Below are 17,910 nucleotides of genomic sequence, written 5' to 3' on the forward strand. Positions count from 1 at the left end.
CCCAGTTAACCCCCAGCCCACAATCTTAACATGACCACCGAAATGCTGAAGACTGTGTACCACTTTGTTAGTTTGTCTTGTGAGTTACATCCTGGAGGAAATAAAAGCATGGGCAAACCCCTTCTTTCCAATTCACAGAAAGATGACTTTTGCTTTTCTCTTGGTTGGGGTCACCAGAAATTCCCATGATGTCCACAGCACTGTGCTGGTGCTGCCTGCAGAAGGGTCATTGAGAGTGCATGAGCTCTTTAAAAGATGCCAGGGGAGTTTCTCCGAGTTCACAAATTCACTCTGGTACTTCTGTAACTTTCAGGATGAGGTAAATAAGGAGAAAGAGAAAAGTCATGAGCATGGTAAAAACATGTTAATAAAAAAAAAAGTGGACTGAAATTAAGAAGCCAGAAATTTTTGCTTAAATATCAAAGGACAGAAAAGAATCTTTTGATAATAAAAATATTAGAATACTGCATGATTTTTTTTTTAAAGAAAATGATTTGAAGATCTCTTAAAACTGAATTCTGACGAGGAATGCAGCCGACCTCCAGAAGGCCCAGCTACCTCTCACTGCTCCTAGTTGGGATAGAGATCTCAGTCACATATGCCATAACATAGCACTTTCCAACATAGTTTCTGAAATTCTAAGTAGTGAGTATTTACAGAGCATTTACTGTCAAATGTTCAATGCACTTTACATATTTTTATCTATTTTGTTCCTACAACACTACAGCCATAGTTATTGTTATCTTCTCCACTTCATAGATGGAGAGACTGAGGCACTAAACAACTAAATGATGTGCCCAAAGTCACACAGTTGTTGAGCAGTGGGAATATTTGACTTAGGGACATAGCCACAGCATGCTTAGAAATTTGCATCACAAATACCTTGTTTTAAAATGTCACCCTTCAACAATTGGTACACATAGATGAGGCAGAATTATAAAAGCACATAAAATTTGTCCATTGCATGCCCTTCTGTGGTCATCTTTGGTGCCTAAAGCAGGGCAGTATTTTCTTCATGGACTCCAGAAAGCCCTCATATATTTTCTACTCCCCCCCACCCCAAATCAGATGCCAGTTGTAGGAATGTTTAGTAAGCACATTCCAATAAAGAACAAGTGGCCAGAGCTTCCTAGTGTATAATCAGTGTTCAATAAATATTCACCAAATGTCTACTGAATGATAAGGCTGATTTTCAGCAAAACCATTAAACTTTGGCATTTCTTCTTACATAACTGAAATAATAACTTGAGAGCCATATACAGAATTAACATGTTCAAGTTAGTTATAGTTTTAAGAGAGAAAAAGACCACATACATAACTGATTGGCCCCAAAGAAAATTAAAGTGATGGTTGATGTGCATTCTATAGGAGTACAAGTGAATTGAAGCAGTTTTGGGATCAAATGATGAGAAAAGGGGAGAAAGTCAGTTTTGTAGATGAAATTTCAACACTGTTGTATTCCACAAATGCTGAGAGCTAGGTTGGCAGAGAACATCTGCCAGTTGTTTCTAAATGAAGGAGAATCATTCTTCCAATGAGAAAATAGTGATGAAGGATCATTTTGGATGGGGAATAAAATTGAATTTTTGCAGTGCCAACATCAGGCTTATTTTTAAAATATTCCCCCAACACTTGGATGTGCAGCGAGGGTAAGAGAAGTAGGAATGCAGCTCCTCTGGATTTAAACCATATTGGGGCAATAGCTGCATTAAGTATGAACCTACTTCAAGATACAGAAGTTTTATTAGGTTGAACCATGTAATTTTGTCATATTTGCAATTCAATATACGGGCAAAGGCAAGTTGATTTGGTTCAATCCAAAATAATAGATCATAGCAATCAATCTATGACTATAAAACACAGTCCTACTTAACAGTTGTAAATTGTACTTGGTTCATGAAATGTTCCCATGGTCACACAGCTGGCGAATGAAATGCTCTGGGACTGGTGTGATCCCTTTCATTCATCTAAGCGCCTCCCCTAGAGGATTTTTCCATTCATCAAGTGCATATGAACAGTTCCCCTGTGGTGTGCCATGGAGGATGCTACTGAAGGTCGTTACTGTATTATGTGAGTGTGTGTGTTGGGAGGGGGTATCCGTCTGCTCTTCTTGCCCAAATTGACCTCTATGCAACTGACTAGGAATCCGTGAGCATTTCCATGTTAGCCAGGTACTGAGCCCTCCCAGCACTGCAATGCACACTAAGACTCAAGGAGCACTGCAGGGGAAAAGGAAATGTTCTCTAAGGACCAAGAAGTTTGAGGTATGTAGGAACCCAAAGGATAGCAAAAAAAATACAGTCACTCTACACATTAGGGAGAAAAAGTACAGAGCTTCACATTTCACATAAAACATAGAGTTTTTTTTTTTTTGCTTCTTATCGGTAGGCCATGAGCCAAATTAAAGTAATAAAACTACAATAATATCAACAACTAATATTTATTAAGAAATTATCTTCCAGGCTATTGATTAAATACTTTACATAGAGCTAAAGTCCAGGTCTTACAAAGCAGTGCTTTAACATACATACAAACTAGTAAGAAGTAAAATAAGGAACAGACTATCCGTTTGCCTTGCATTTAGCAAGTCCGGGGAACAAATTCAAAGCAAGACCTGATTGCTTTTGACCTCCTGCAGAGGTTCACAGGACATCCCAGCGGGCCATGTCTCATTCCCACCTTTAGTACATGCCCATACTCTACACGTTATTCACAGTATCCTATCTCCCACTCCAAAGTGAGAGAAAAGAAGGCTGCCTTGTATTTCTAGAAAGACCCCACTGAAATACCTTTTATACTAAGAAAAATCGTCCTATCAGAGAACAATGGATGTAGCGCCACCTAGTGGATAAATCTTCCCATCTGTTTCAAGCGGTCCACAGAGTCAGGTCCTGACAAGCCACCGCAAATCCAGCTGGAGCTGAGCTGTGGTTACAGGGAGTTCATTTGTATTTCTCTGCGGCCAGATTCCTATCCTGTGAAGTGAATGTGCAAGGACCCACTTCAGCGAAGCACAAGAAAGGACCTTCAAGCTAGAAACCCAGCTGTGCCAGTCCTTCTGGGCACTGTTTTCTGTCTCAGTTCTGTTCCTCGCTAGGATGTGGTGAGTGAAAGGCGCCCTTCGCTGCACACTCTCACGCAGGAGTACCAGAGGTGTTCAAAGAGCCACAGGAAATACAGCAGGTAGATGTGTTTTTATAGGCAAGTAACTATGGAATAGTGTTCTTAGCCAGGGTTGATCTGATTTTATATCAAGACCCACAAAGAATGGAACCATGGCCCCAGTATGTTTGAAGCTGTTCAGAATTGAACAACTTCAGCTTCTGACATTATCGCCTGCTCCAAGCAAATAAGGAAGCAAAACAAACAGCAAAAACCTCCAACCTCTTTATCCCAGACAATTTTTAATGCATAGAAATTATGATTACATATCCTATCTGTAATATTGGGACTAGATTAAATAAAGCAAAGTCGGCTAGTGAAAGCTTCTTGTGTTAAGTAGAGGATGAATGCTGAAAGAAGGGTCTGATCCATTGCACACCCTCAGGCACTAGCCAAGGACTCTTCCTGTCTTGTGTCGGACTGGCAATCACTGAACACCATGGAAGACACTGCTCTGAGTAGATGCTATGCTTACCAGTGCACACACTGTTCAGGTCAGTACAGTAACTTCAGTAACCAGAACTTAAGATTTTTAAATCTTGCAGAATTAATTATTATTTCTGGCAAAGTGACTATTCATGATAAATTTCCAGAATCATTACAACTACTTTCTACCCACTGGCTAGCTTTTCTCCTGTTCAGGGAAATGAAATGTCTATCCAGCCCATTGGCAGTGAGAAAATTTTTCACCCATTCACCTGCAGCAAACACTTAGGGATGTGTCCTTCCTCTACATTTCACCATTCCAGTAATGCTTTCCTCTCTTAGTGTCTGATTTAGACCTTAGCAATTGACGATACACTCTGGGCCCCCAAAATAGCCTTTGAGAACTCAGTGAGGCACAAGACAAGGTCCTAATGTCCTCCTTCCTTGGGCTTCGATTCTTATCTCTAGGCTTTCTTTGCTTAGCTGTCTGACTAGCTGACTGGAAGGACTGGGAGTCACTAGCGGTGTTCTGGCCCCCTCTGCAGCTCTCAAAGGCCCAATACTGGCTCTGAACTATGTCATGGCTGGCAGCTGTCACCTTGACCCTAGCTGTGTCACTGAGGAGGCAGGGCTGAAGGAACTGCACTTGGTGCTTGTACTTTCCAATGCAAATATTTCTATTATAGAAATGGAGAAGAATGTGTCTACTCTTCATTGTTTGCAAAATCAAATAAGAGAGGCTAGAGGAAGGGGTAGAAATTGGTGTCTATGTGTTCTAGAAAGCAAGGAAACAGGAAACCAAAGAACTGTCACCTAGGCCTCCTTGTCCCACATGAAGACTGTGTATTACTATACTAACTGCAGCCCCAGGCAGCCTAACCACATGTAGACCAGGTGGCCACCATGTGACTCATTCTAGAAACAGCCCTTCAACAAGTTGCTGCTTCTCCTTGCCTCTTTTCCTGCCTTCTCCCACACAGGATTTTTTCTCTAACTGACCTAATTTGATAAAAATGTGCCAGTTTATTTCCTCCCTTCTGATATGTGTATTTCGGTGTGCCCAGAGGCTGGAATTTTAATGCAATTGTTGGCTTGTCCATAACAGAACTGCTGTTTACAACCGTACCTCCAAGAGAAATAGGAAAACCCTGAGTACAGACTCAGGTACTCAAGGAGGCTGCCTCACTGATGACTGAAGATGCAACTCCAAGGTCACCCTGCCTTCAAATCTATCAACTTGAAAAGGGAAAGTTTTTGAGTTAGACATTGATTCGGTGATCCTCTAAACCCATTAAAAATAAGAGTAGGGGCTGGAGAGATGGCTCAGCAGTTAAAGGCACTTGCTTGAAAAGCCTGAAGGATCAGGTTCCATATACCAGTACCCGCAGAAAGCCAGATGCTTAAAGTGGCAGGAATCTCTGGCATGCCTATTCTCGTTCTCTCCTTCTCTATCTATCTCTCTGTCAAATAAATAGATAAATACACTATTAAAAAATAAAAGGGGCTGCAGAGGTGACTCAGCAGTTAAAGGTGCTTGCTTGAAAAGCCTGATGACTAAGGCGGGTGTGGTGGTACACGCCTTTAATCCCAGCACTCAGGAGGCAGAGGTAGGAGGATTGCTGTGAGTTCAGAGCCACCCTGAGACTTCATAATGAATTCCAGGTCAGCCTGGGCTAGAGTGTGACCCTGCCTCGGAAAACAAAACAAAACAAAACAAAAAAACAAACAAAAAAAAAAAACCCAATAAATAAATAAATAAATAGCAAAAAGAAAGAAAGGAATGAAAAGCCTGATGACCAGTACCTATGTAAAACCAGATGTACAAAATGGCATATGTCTCTGAAGTTCATTTTCAATGGCAAGAGGCCCTGGCATGCCCCTACTCTGTCTTTCTACTCTCTCTCTCTTTTGATCTCTTTATCTCTTAGTGTCTCTGTCTCTCTCTGTCTCTCTGTCTCAAGTAATAAGACTGGAGATATTGTTTAATGGTTAAGGTGTTTGCCAGTGAAGCTTAAGGACACAGGTTTTGTTCCCCAGTACCAATGTAAGCCAGATGCACAATGAGCCCATGTGTCTGGAGCTTGCAGTGGCTGGAGGCCCTGGCATGTCTGTTCTCTCTTTCTCTCTGTCTTCCTATCTGCCTCTCACTCTCTCTAATAAATAAAATGTTGAAAATAAATAAAAGTATACAAGTTATCTGACAGTAAACTTATACAAAACTTCAAATGTGAGATTGAAGTGGGCTGTACCAGGCAATAGGAGGCAGAGATCCTCCTGCCAGAAGGAACAGATGACTTTGACACCCCAAACAACCACCTGCTCCCATCTTAACCTTTATAGTGCTTGTAAAATGTGGTCTTTCCTCTGTAGGTGAGCTGGCCCTTGCCTCAGATCACCTGGAAGCCACAGTCTAAATTTTAAGGGAAAATTAGCTAGTAAAATTTCAGGACTTTTCCTTTGCCAATAGAATGTTCTATGTGTGAAGACCAAACATACTTCAATAAGTAGCAGAAGCTCATTGCTCTTGGGAACAATAGCCTTCAGAGCCTTGCTGATGCTCACCTTGTGCTCGCCCAGCAGTACTCTGTTCCTCATTCAGCCTGGACTCCTGGCTCAACACTTACCAGCTCTTCCTCTGCTTGCCCACCAATACCAACTCAAATTCTACTTAACCGAGGTTGGACCCCACCCTAACCTTCTTATATATTTGTATAGTCTGTTATTCTCTTTAGTATTTTTTGTCAAGTAAAACAGATGACTTCCTGGATAACTGGCTGATCTATGTCTGTGCTTTTCTATCCCGCTAGCAGAGAAAATTACCTGTAGAGATATCCAGTGGTTCATTAGTGAGATAAAGGAAAGGAATAACAGAGTTTCAAAACAAATTTAAAAGGAATTTCCCTCTGGTCACAGATTCTGTGTTGGACCAAGACCACACACTCAGGTCAGACTGCCTGGGTTCTCCTCTCAGTGCTGCTGCTGCTCATTGGTGATGCAACTTCATGGAATTCAACTCTTACTCATGTTGCTTCCTTGTACACCTATTGTACAACTATTTGCACTGTGCAATCTCCAATGTTTTCTTTTTGTTGTTTTGTTTTTGTTTCATAACATAGTTCACATATGTCAGATGAGAATCTCTTACTGGGCTTAGAAGAATCCCTATTCATGGTTTAGAGCAACTTCAATTCATTCCAATAAAAGGTGGCCACAAATCTTTCAGTAATTATTTAATGCATGGTATAAAGCTGATGTCTATGGACTGAAGGAGTGTCCACAAAATGATCTTGACAAGGAGGAGATTATGGACTTTCTTGCAAACACTTGGAGCTATCTTACTTTATTTGTCTTCTTGACATGCCTTTATTCTACAAACTAAGTAATGTGGAACACATAGGTCCTCATTCTCAATTATAGCACATATTTATGCAACACATGCATATGTAATTGCTCTTATTTTGCCATGACAATTTAATTTATCAGAAGCACTTTTCAGTGTTAGAGAGGACCTCTCAACATAATCATAATCAAAGGGATCCAAATTCTAGCATGACCATCACTCCAACTTTGGATTTCTTTCTAAGTTTTAATACTCCATTGTCTTCTTCAACAGTCATAATTACCCAAAATACACAGTATGTGGCTTCAAAAGAAGTGAGAGTGTGGAAAATGCCAAATTGGTTGTTTCCTTTGCCATTTGTGGCAAGACAGCTCAGCAGTGCTGGATGCCCTTTTAACACCTATTACTGGTCTTTGCTATGTATATAAAATGCGTGTTTGTGTGTGTGATGGAATGCAACAGGCCACAGAAGTAGGCAGCTGGAAAAGCAAGGAGACAGGATTAAGGTTACCTCTGAATGCCTACCTCAGCTGTTTCAAATCACCCACCAATAAAAAAAAAAAAAAAAGTGACACCATCTCATCTTCAGCAAAGCTGTGAAGAATAAATTGACTATATGACTTAGGATCTTCAACATTCTCTCTAATGAAATGAAACCACTGCATGCTGGATGTTCATCTTTTCAGCTGCTTATAGTAGGGAACAAAGATTGTGTGTAAATTTAACAATAAAAATGTGTGTAAGTCCAAACTTGGCATTTGACTCACTTATCTCATTGAGTGAATAATTTTACCTAATGTTACAGCAAAATAACACTTGTTTTGATTTGTTCCTATTTATCTGCACTGATTTTAAATGATTTTGCTACATTTAATCTGCAAGTTCATGAGATAATTTATTACTTGAGGTTGTCAGTGTGGCTCCATTTACTATTATTATAACCATGTCATTCTTCCAAAGCTTCAGTCAGGAATATTATAACAAAATTGCAGGAATGTAATTTTGACACACATAGAAATTATTACCATGCAGCTGTACAAGTATTTATTTCCTGTTCTGAAATCCACAATCAACACCATTTATGCAGACTGCACAAATAGAGTAATAATTTCATGTCTCTTGACTTTTTTCCCTTTATTTATTTATTTATTTGAGAGTGAGAAAGAGTGAGACAGAGAGAGAAAGAGACAGAGAGTGGGAGAGAAAGAGAGAGATAATAAGTGCTATAGCAACTTCAAATGAAGTCCAGACACATGTGCCACCTTGTGCATCTGGATTACATGGGTACTGGGAAATCAAACCTGAGTCCTTAGGCTTTGCAGAAATCTCCTTAACCACTAAGACATCTCTCCACCCCCTTGGCTTTGCAGAAATCTCCTTAACCACTAATACATCTCTCCACCCCCTTTTCCTTAAAATGTATTGAGGCGGTAGCTAAAGGCCTGAAACCCATAAGCTTTGTGCCAGATATCTCCAACATTCCTTCCACAAAACCTTGAAAAAATAAGAAGCTGATTAAGCAACCATTTGCTACAAGCCAGACTGAGGGGTTTGAAATATGTGTAAATATTTTTAAGTAATGCCCCCAAAGGGAAATTCATACTAATAAGTAAGAACTGCTGCAGCTCCTGCTGCCAGTGCCACTTCCCAGGAGTGCACATGAGTAAACAGAAGTGGGTTCCAACATTTCTCATCTTCCCTTAGGTATCTGAAAGAAATCCTCTGATTTTAACTGCTCCAAATCTGGGGCAGAGCCTTTTCTAATAAGATACCATAATCTTCACAGTACAATACTCTCTATGTTAGAGCAATCCCATGACTCATCATTCCCCAGCAGTTATTGTGCCAGGGTGAACTTCTGAGTCTCAGATAACATTAAGGCTGTGGTTTATGCCCTTATTGATAACACAATCAGTGAAGGCAACCTGTCCCAGAGAAAGGATCCAGAAAGCTTTGCATAGTGTTTATGATACAGATAACCTCCTGGCTAATGTCTATAAAGGAAATCCTTTGATGAATGAAAGAAGCTGTAAGACTTGTGCACCCTGTGAACTCTAGTGAATTTTTCCTCTATCATTCTTCAGACAATTATAACACTTTAGTCATTCTATTTGGTCACAACTGCTTAGCTGATCTTCATAGCAATATGTTTTGCAGAGTATTTGATAAAATAATGAAGTCACTTTATGCCAGATCTTAGGAGACAGGCTGGGGAAATTCTGTTAAAAGATAATATTTCTTTGTTATACATTATGTTAGGCCATGTGTTGTGACTGGAGACTGAGTTTAAATGAAATGTTTAAGGCCTCCCATACCAATAATTTCTTTATTTCTTTGCTAGTAGATGTGTGGCCCATATGTAAGCAGCAGCAGCAGCAGCAGAAGTGTCATTGGAGGTTTTGAAATACAGAACTTCAATTACCACCCCAGACCAACTGAGACAGAGTGTGGATGCAAGTGGACAGGGCTTCCAGGGCTTCTCCATGCACTCTGGAGCAAGAGAAATGCTTCTGTATCCATGAGGGAAAACTGCAGCCACAATCCTTAAGCAGCAGAGGGGATGGGATGTGGCCAGAAGTGTCCCAATTTTTCACCTCTACTTCTCCTTTCTGTGGCCATGTGGCACTGACCTGCAGACCTTGACTAGAGCTACAACTACTTGCCTGGCTCATTACTAGAGAGCTAGTCAGCACACAGGGCTGTCATGCATTGGAATAAAAGCAAAGAGAAACTTTACAAAGAACCTGATAGCAGAATGTTCACATTTTATGGTGAGAATCCTTAAATTGACCAAGGGTAGCTTGATGACTATAGTGTGTGGCGGGCAAAACTATGTATCCTAAAGTCCACCAGCCTTTCAAATGTACCTTAGTCATCCATAAAATCTTAACCTGCCATAAGTCCATACATTTGTGGATAGTTTTCACAGGTCATTGGGAGATGATCCCAACTGTGAGAACATGCTATCATGAACAGAAGGTAATTAGCATACTTAGATTACAGAGAAGAAAAGAACATTCTTTGTAATTTTACCTTCAGATGTACTTGTGAAAAATGTGGTTATAAAGAATGTGAGATGCTATCAAGTGTATCCTTCTTAGAGATTAGCTACAGCAATGAGTATCTCCTAGCAAAGTGAACATTAGTTTGTGTGCCACAATGGACACTTCCCTAGATATCTCTAAAAGATAAATTTAGAGAATAAGTAGCATATTGCTTATCCAGCTTTCCTTAAAAGAATGAAGGTAGAGTGGTTTGCACAGAATGCTAAAGATCAAAAGTCTGGAAAACGCTCATGCTCAAAAGAGAGGTTCCTTTGCTGAAAATGGAGGCAAGTTTCTGAGATGCTGCATTGCTCTCTTGTTCTAAAGCGCTGTTCAGTTTGACACTCCTTATAATAGCAAGAAAGCCCTATCAGCTTTCATATTTTGAAGAAATGAAGAATAAAAAAGCTGGACTATTTTAGGTCTTAGGTCAATTAAGCCAGAGCCCTGAGGTGCTATCACTGTTTTGCATTCCTTCAAGACTGTTGGCAGTTGAGCTGGATCCTGCACAGTGCTTCCACGGAGACTGAAATGTTACCATAAACCAGAGGGCTCAAGTTTTTCAAAGTGATTACATTGATAGTCAAAAGATACTGCAACTAAATTACTATCATAAGCAATGACTCCAAAGGAAATATTTTTTTTGTCTGTCTTCCAAAACAATGTTGTACTTGATAAAATTGAATAATGGTATCCATGATATATCTGTATGGCACTTGCACTTAAGAAAATCACTGTCTCATTTACTGCCCATAAGATACCAGTAAGAAATGCATTAACATCACTATTATAATGAGAAAAAGCCTCAATTCTCAGAGCTCGGTTTAACTTCCCATAAGTAACAATGAAAGATGTAACATAATTTCTTGATAGAAGGAGGGCAATACTATACACTTCACATGGTAGTTAATTTTATATACCCAAATGACTGCAATATGAGATGCCTAGATATGTAGCTACAGTTTATTTCCAGATATTGTGGGGCAGTTTTGGGGAAAGAGCAGCATTCCCGTTAGCTCAGGAAAGCAGATGGCCCTCTCCAAGGTGGGTGGGTACCATCCAAATCACTGAGAATCTAAAAAGAAATAATCCAAAGGGAGATTGAACTCACTCAGCTTCCCTGCATACCCTGGCACATTAGTCTTCTGCCATCAGCGCTCCACATTTCAGGCCTGCAGACTTGGACTGGGACTTACAGCGCCAGCTCTCTAATTCAGATGCTTTTGAACTACCATCAGCTCTCCTGGCTCTCCAGCTTGGAGGTAGCATATTTTGGAGATGCACCTACTGTAATAATTGCATATACCTTACAGAAATTATCATACCTTACATAAGTTTATTTGGCTCTGCTTCTCTTGAGATTCCTAAAACAACTAAGAGGTCATATATCATCAGTCTTTCTTGAATCCCGATAGAAGAAATTTAAATTTCACACACAAGAAATGAAGAAAAGTGAATAGTAAAGAGTTAATGCAGTGCCATTTCCTGGAGCAATGTCAATATGCAAGTGCTTGTCCCTGACCTCAAAATGCATCCATCCCCTTGTTCTATACTTGGAAGTTCAACTCTTATTTCAGAATCCATAAATCCATACTGTTGGTAGGTGTGTGTGTGTGTGTGTGTGTGTGTGTGTGTGTGTGTGCATGTGCGTGGGTGTGTGGACAAGGAGGGGGTGGTGGTGGTGGTGATTGTTGCTTGGGGTGCTAAGTGAAGAGTCCCAACTCCTTGGGCTCCATTTCTTTTCTTCCCCATACCTTTTGGTGATCGTGGGCATTTATATTTGTGTTCCTTTTCATTCATTACCAAATCTTTTAAATGTCTTTCTGCTTTTTTTTTTTTTTTTTGGGTAGGGTTGAGGGGTACAGTAAGAAAGGCAGGAAAAAGGGGTGGAAGGAGGAGAGAGTAGTGTCAGAAGTACAGGAGGAGGACATGAAGATGAAAAAGAAGATTAATCTGGAGTTAAAGAACAGATCCCCAGTGAAGGTGAAGAGATAGTCCTTGATAATTGCCTGTGTGCTAATGGGGAAATCAAAGGCCTCAATGACACCTTTAAAGATCTAGAGTGTCTCAGCATGGCTAATATGGAGTTAAGATCACTGGTTTGGCTTCCCAGCTTAAATAAGCTTCAAAAGTTGGAACTTAGTGACAATATAATTTCTGGAGGCTTGGAAGTCCTGACATAGAAATGCCCAATTTACCTCAATTTAAATGGAAACAAAATCAAAGATCTCAGTACAGTAGAAGTTCTGCAATATCTTAAAAATTTGAAAAGTCTGGACTTGCTTAACTGTGAGATCACAAACCTGGAAGCTTGCAGAGAAAGTATTTTTGAACTGCTGCGGCAAACCTCATTTAGATGGATTTGATCAGGAGGATAATGAACCTCCAGACTCAGAAGAGGAAGATGGAGATGAAGATGAGGAGGACGATGAGGCCAGTCCATCTGAAGAGTATGAAGAGAAGGAGGAGGATAAAGATGAGGATGAAGATGAAGCAGGTTCAAGTGGGAGGAGGAGAAGAAATGGGCCTCTCATACTTAATGAAAGAAGAAATTCAGGATAAAGATGATTATATTGAAAAAGGGAAAGAAGAGGAAGAAGAGGATGAAGAAAGCCTTCAAGGAAAGAAAAGGAAATGAGGAGCTGAAGATGATGGAGAGGAAGAAGACGAGTAGATCACTCTACTGTCAGATTCCCTTTTGTCCCTGGGTGTGGAATAGAGTGTTCGTATCTTCTCTGTTTCTTGTATGACATCTATCCCTGCATAAGATAATATGTAAGGTTTTATAGGAAAGGTGTGGTTTTATCATTCCAATTAAGATACTAGTCTGTTAATGATCATAATGTATGTAGAAAAGGGTCTTCATTAACCCTACCTCCCAATTGTGAAACTCTAGCATTGTATTTGGAATCTTAGTTTTTCTAATTCATGCTTACTGTATTAGACATTTTTAGCCCATATTTAAAACACATTGGCTTTTACATAGGTGTAGTTTGGTGTATTTCATTTCTAATATTTTAGTTATTTATAAATTAACAATTTTTAGTCAGCTGTTATCTAAATTGCAATGGTCTCTTGAATAATATGTTTATTATTTTTTTATAGGTGATCCATAATGTTTAATTTGAAGGCAATTGTTTTTTGGGGCAGTGCTAGGTATTTGGGGGTTTTGTCACAAGTATGTTAAGAAAGTAAAGAAACTCTTCAGCTTCATATGATCCCATTGGTTGAGTGACTGTTTAAGAACTTGAGCCACTGGGGTTTTGTTCAGGAAGTCTTTTTCCATTCCTATATCATGGAAAGTACTTCCTAAATTTTCTTCCAGTAGTTTTCGAGTTTCTGGTCTTATGTTGGACCTTTAGTTACTCTGATAGTTTTAAAGCATTGTCAGCATAGCATTTGATTAGAACATAAGCAGAATGAGGAAAGTAAATATTAAAATTGAGATTTATTTCAGGTGGATGTAGATGTCTTTCTAAAACTAGAAAAACATTTGGGATAAGGATATGTGTTTATCTCTATCTACTAAATACAAGTAGATAAGTATGTCCATTTTTGTCTTGGAGGGTCCATGTTCAGTTAATTATTTAATTTTTTCCACTTGTTTTACTTATTTGCAATTTTTAAAAAATTTAACTTATTAGTTTTCTTTTCAGCAAATACAGGCAGTTTGGTACCATTGTTTAGGCTCATCCATGATCTACCCCCTCCCAATGGACCCTCCTTGTTGATGTAAATGGGTCGTGCATTGTGGAGTTAGCATACAGTTATTGGTACAATAAATGTCTCTGCATGTCATGACCTAACATGAGACTCTGACATTCTTTCTGTCTCCTCTTCCACAAAATTTCCCTGAGCCATGTTGGGTTCATTTTTGGTGTGCTTCAGTGCTGAGTTGTTGGGGGCCTCTGAGGCTCTGGATCTCTGATTTGGTAGGAGTTGATTTTTCTCTGTGTTGGTCTCCTTCCCCTTTGTGCTGGTATCCAGTTCATCAGGAAAACATCACCCTTGCTTGTTTTGCCAATTGTCCTTAGTTTCAGTTGGGCTCCTTTTGAGGTATGTTGGGGCAGCTCTCTCCTTAGGATCTGCATCTATCTGAAAAAGAGAAGCAGATTCTCCAATGGAGAGTAAGTTAGAACTGTGAAAATTGAGATAACAATTACTTTTTTGATAGAGAGTTTGATAGGTGTAGGTCCTCTTGTACCCCATGATTGATGGTAGCTTGATATTGGAAACTGGGCTTATGTTTGGGTATGGTTCTGACTTGTTTCCCAGCTCCAGCTATGGGTCTAGTACCACTGAGGGGATCAGTTAGCCAATTCACGAGCAATTGGTTCCCCACCATGGCTATGTGCCACTATTGCACTTCTGTGAGCATCACATCAGGTTATTTGTTGCTAATTAGGTTAGACAATGAGTTGCTTGGACAGATCTTGGTCATTTCCCCCAGTCGCGTATGTAGCACCTTCTGGCACTAGACATGCTGACTGTCTGGGGACTGGCTCTCTCCTGGCTTCCAGCCATGCCATTCCATTTTACGTGTCAGCTGCATATGGAGTCTTCAGCAATAGGGTCTTACCACTGGCCTTTGGTGGGTCATCAAGTACTCTGACAGATGTCTGTCATTGTGTTGGGAAACCTTGTAGGTTTCTATGATCAAAAGCTCATTGTGGATGGTAGCCCCAAGCTGGAAGTGGGGGTTACAGGTCAGTGCCCACTAAGAAATTGAGGAAAAACATAACTAATATACAAGAGTTAGAGAGGAGAGAGAGAGGGGAGAGGAGGAGAGAGAGGGAGGGAAGATGTAGAACATTTAGGTTAGTCTTGATCCTACCCTCTCCAGTGTCTTGTGGTTCAGGTGTTTCCTATAAGGGTCTAGTGAAGGTTCAGCCAATTGGTCTGTCTTTTAGGAAGTATAATTTTATGGTACCATTGCCATTTGGGTCCAGATTACTGTTTTTCCACCCTTTGATGCCCTCCCCACCCTACCCATTCATCCTATTGTCTAGTCCATCAGGTGTTTTCTGGGTACGTAAGGTATCTTGGGTAGATTCAGGTTAGGTGTTGTAGATGAGTGAGACTATGTGTTGATTTTTTTTATGTGATTGGGTAAGTTCACTGAGAATGATCTGTTCCAGTTTCAACCATTTTTCCTCAAATTTCTTTGTGTAGGTTTTTCTTACTGCTGTATAGAATTCCATTGTGTAGATATACCACATCTTTGTTATCCATTCTTCTAATGATGGACATCTGGGTTGATTCTAGCTTTTAGGTTTTATGAATTGAGCTGCTACAAACATGGTTGAGCAAATATCTCTGGTTGTGATTTGAAGTTTTAAGAGTAGATGCCCGGTAAGGGTATAACTGGGTCTGTTGGTATTTCTATAGTCAGCTTTTTCAGGAGTCTCCATATTGCTTTCCAAAGTGGTTGTACCATCCTACATTCCCACAAACAGTGAATGAGTGTTCCTGCTTCTCCACATCCTCACCAGCATTTATTTTCATTTGATTTTTTTAATGTTGGCTATCCTTATTGGGGTAAGGTAGAATCTCATAGTTGTTTTAATTTGCATTTCTCTGATGATTAGGATGATGAACATTTTCTTAAGTGTGTGTTTGCCATTTGTATATCTTCCTCTGTGAATTGCCTGTTCAACTCTGCACCCCATTTTGTGAGTGGGGTATTTGTCTTCTTATTGTTTAGACTTTTGAGTTCTTTGTAGATTCTAGAGATTAGGCTTCTATCAATTGGATAACCTGCAAATATTTTCTCCCATTCTGTGAGTATTCTATTGGCTTTGCTTATTATATGCTTGTCTGTAAAGAAACTCTTCAGCTTCATATGATCCCATTGGTTGAGTGACTGTTTAAGAACTTGAGCCACTGGGGTTTTGTTCAGGAAGTCTTTTTCCATTCCTATATCATGGAAAGTACTTCCTAAATTTTCTTCCAGTAGTATTCAAGTTTCTGGTCTTATGTTGAGGTCTTTGATATATTTGGATTTGAGTGTAGTGCATGGTGAAATGTGTGGATCAAGTTTTAGTTTCCTGCATGTGGTTATCCAGTTTGTCCAGCACCATTTGTTGAAGATGCTATCTTTTTTCCAGCCTATATTATTCAGGCCTTTGTTGAATATCAAGTAGCTATAGTTGCTTGACCCAAAATCCGGTCCTCAAGTCTATTCCATTGGTCTATACTCCTGTTTTTATGCCAGTACCATACTGTTTTTATTACTATTGCTTTGTAGTATAACTTTATATCAGGTATGGTGATGCCACCGGAGGTATTTCTTTTGCTGAGGATATGTTTGGATATGTGAGGCCTTCTGTTTTTCCATATGAAATTTGAGATAATTTTTTCTATTTCTGTGAAGAACACTGTAGGGATTTTAATTGGAATTGTGTTAAATCTATATATTGCCTTTGGTAGGATTGTAATCTTTGCAATGTTAATTCTGCCTATCCAGGAGCATAGGAGGTCTTTCCATCTTCTCAAGTCTTCCTCAATTTCTTTTTTGAGAGTTTTTATATTTTCGTTTTATAGATCTTTTACTTCCTTGGTTAACGTTATTCCAAGGTATTTTGTTTTATTTTTTTGTTGCTATTGAAAATGGGACTATGTCCTTTATTTCTTTTTCTGTATTTTTGTCATTTCCATACAGAAATGCTACCGATTTTTGTGCAGTGATTTTGTATCCTGATACTTTGCTATAGGAGTTAATCCTCCTCAGGAGTTTTGGGGTCGAGTCTTTTGGGTCTCTTACATATACACTCATGTCATTAGCGAATAGAGCTAACTTAACTTCTTCCTTTCCAAATTGTATCCCTTTTATCTCCTTCTCCTGTATTATTGCTTGAGGTAGGACTTCCAGAACTATATTGAAAAGCAGAGGTGAGAGAGGACATCCCTGTCTTGTTCCTGATCTCAATGGGAATTCCTCCAGTCTCTCTCCATTAAGTATTATTTAGACCTTTGGAGCTTTGTATATTTCCTTTATTATGTTAAGATGTGAACTGGCCATGCTGATTCTCTCCAATGTTTTGATCATGAAGTGATGTTGTATCTTGTCAAAGGCCTTTTCTGCATCTATTGAAATGATCATGTGATTTTTATGTTTAAACTTGTTTATGTAGTGTATTACATTGACACATTTTCGTATGTTGAACCACCCTTAGTGTTCCTGGGATAAATCCCACTTGGTCAAGGTGGATAATGCTCTTAATGTGTTGTTGGATTCAGTTTGCGAGTATTTTGTTCAGGATCTTTGCATCTATGTTCATTAGGGAAATAGGCCGATAATTTTCTTTTCTTGTGGCATCTCTGCCTGGTTTTGGGATTATGGTGATACTAGTTTCATAGAAGGAGTTGGGTAGCTTTCCCTGTTCTTCAATTGTGTGGCACAGTTTTAGAAAGATTGGTTTAAGTTCTTCCATGAAGGTTTGATAAAACTCGACTGGGAATCCATCTGGTCCTGGATTCCTCTTTTTTGGGAGGTTTTTTATTACTTTTTCAATCTCCATGTGTGTGATGAGTTCATTGAGGTGATTAATCTGCTCTGAGTTTAGCTTTGGTAGATGATATGCATCCAGGAATTTATCCATCTCCTACTCAGTTTCCAGTTTTTTGGAGGAGAGGTTTTTGAAATAAGTCCTGATGATTCTCCCAATTTCACCTATGTCTGTTGTGATCTCTCCTTTTTCATTTTGAATTTTGTTAATTTGGAGTCTCTCCTCTTTTTGCTTGATCAAATTGGCCAGAGGTTTGTCAATCTTGTTTATTTTTTCAAAGAACCAGCTCTTTGTTTTGTCAATTGCCTTAATTGTTTCCTTGGTTTCCAATTCATTAATTTCTGCTCTGATTTTAATTATTTCTTTCCTTCTGGAGCTCTTTGGGTTGGATTTCTCTTGTTTTTCCAATGCTTTTAGATGGATGGTTAGG

At 39.4% G+C, this 17,910-nt stretch overlaps 1 pseudogene; it reads left to right on the top strand.

Moving 5' to 3' along the window:
* The first annotated feature begins 11,901 nt into the window (after window positions 1–11,901).
* On the top strand, window positions 11,902–12,646 carry LOC101616144 (annotated as a pseudogene).
* Window positions 12,647–17,910: the final 5,264 nt, after the last annotated feature.

Source organism: Jaculus jaculus, chromosome 7 (assembly GCF_020740685.1).
Source record: "Jaculus jaculus isolate mJacJac1 chromosome 7, mJacJac1.mat.Y.cur, whole genome shotgun sequence".
In the NCBI taxonomy this organism is placed as follows: Eukaryota; Metazoa; Chordata; class Mammalia; order Rodentia; family Dipodidae; genus Jaculus; species Jaculus jaculus.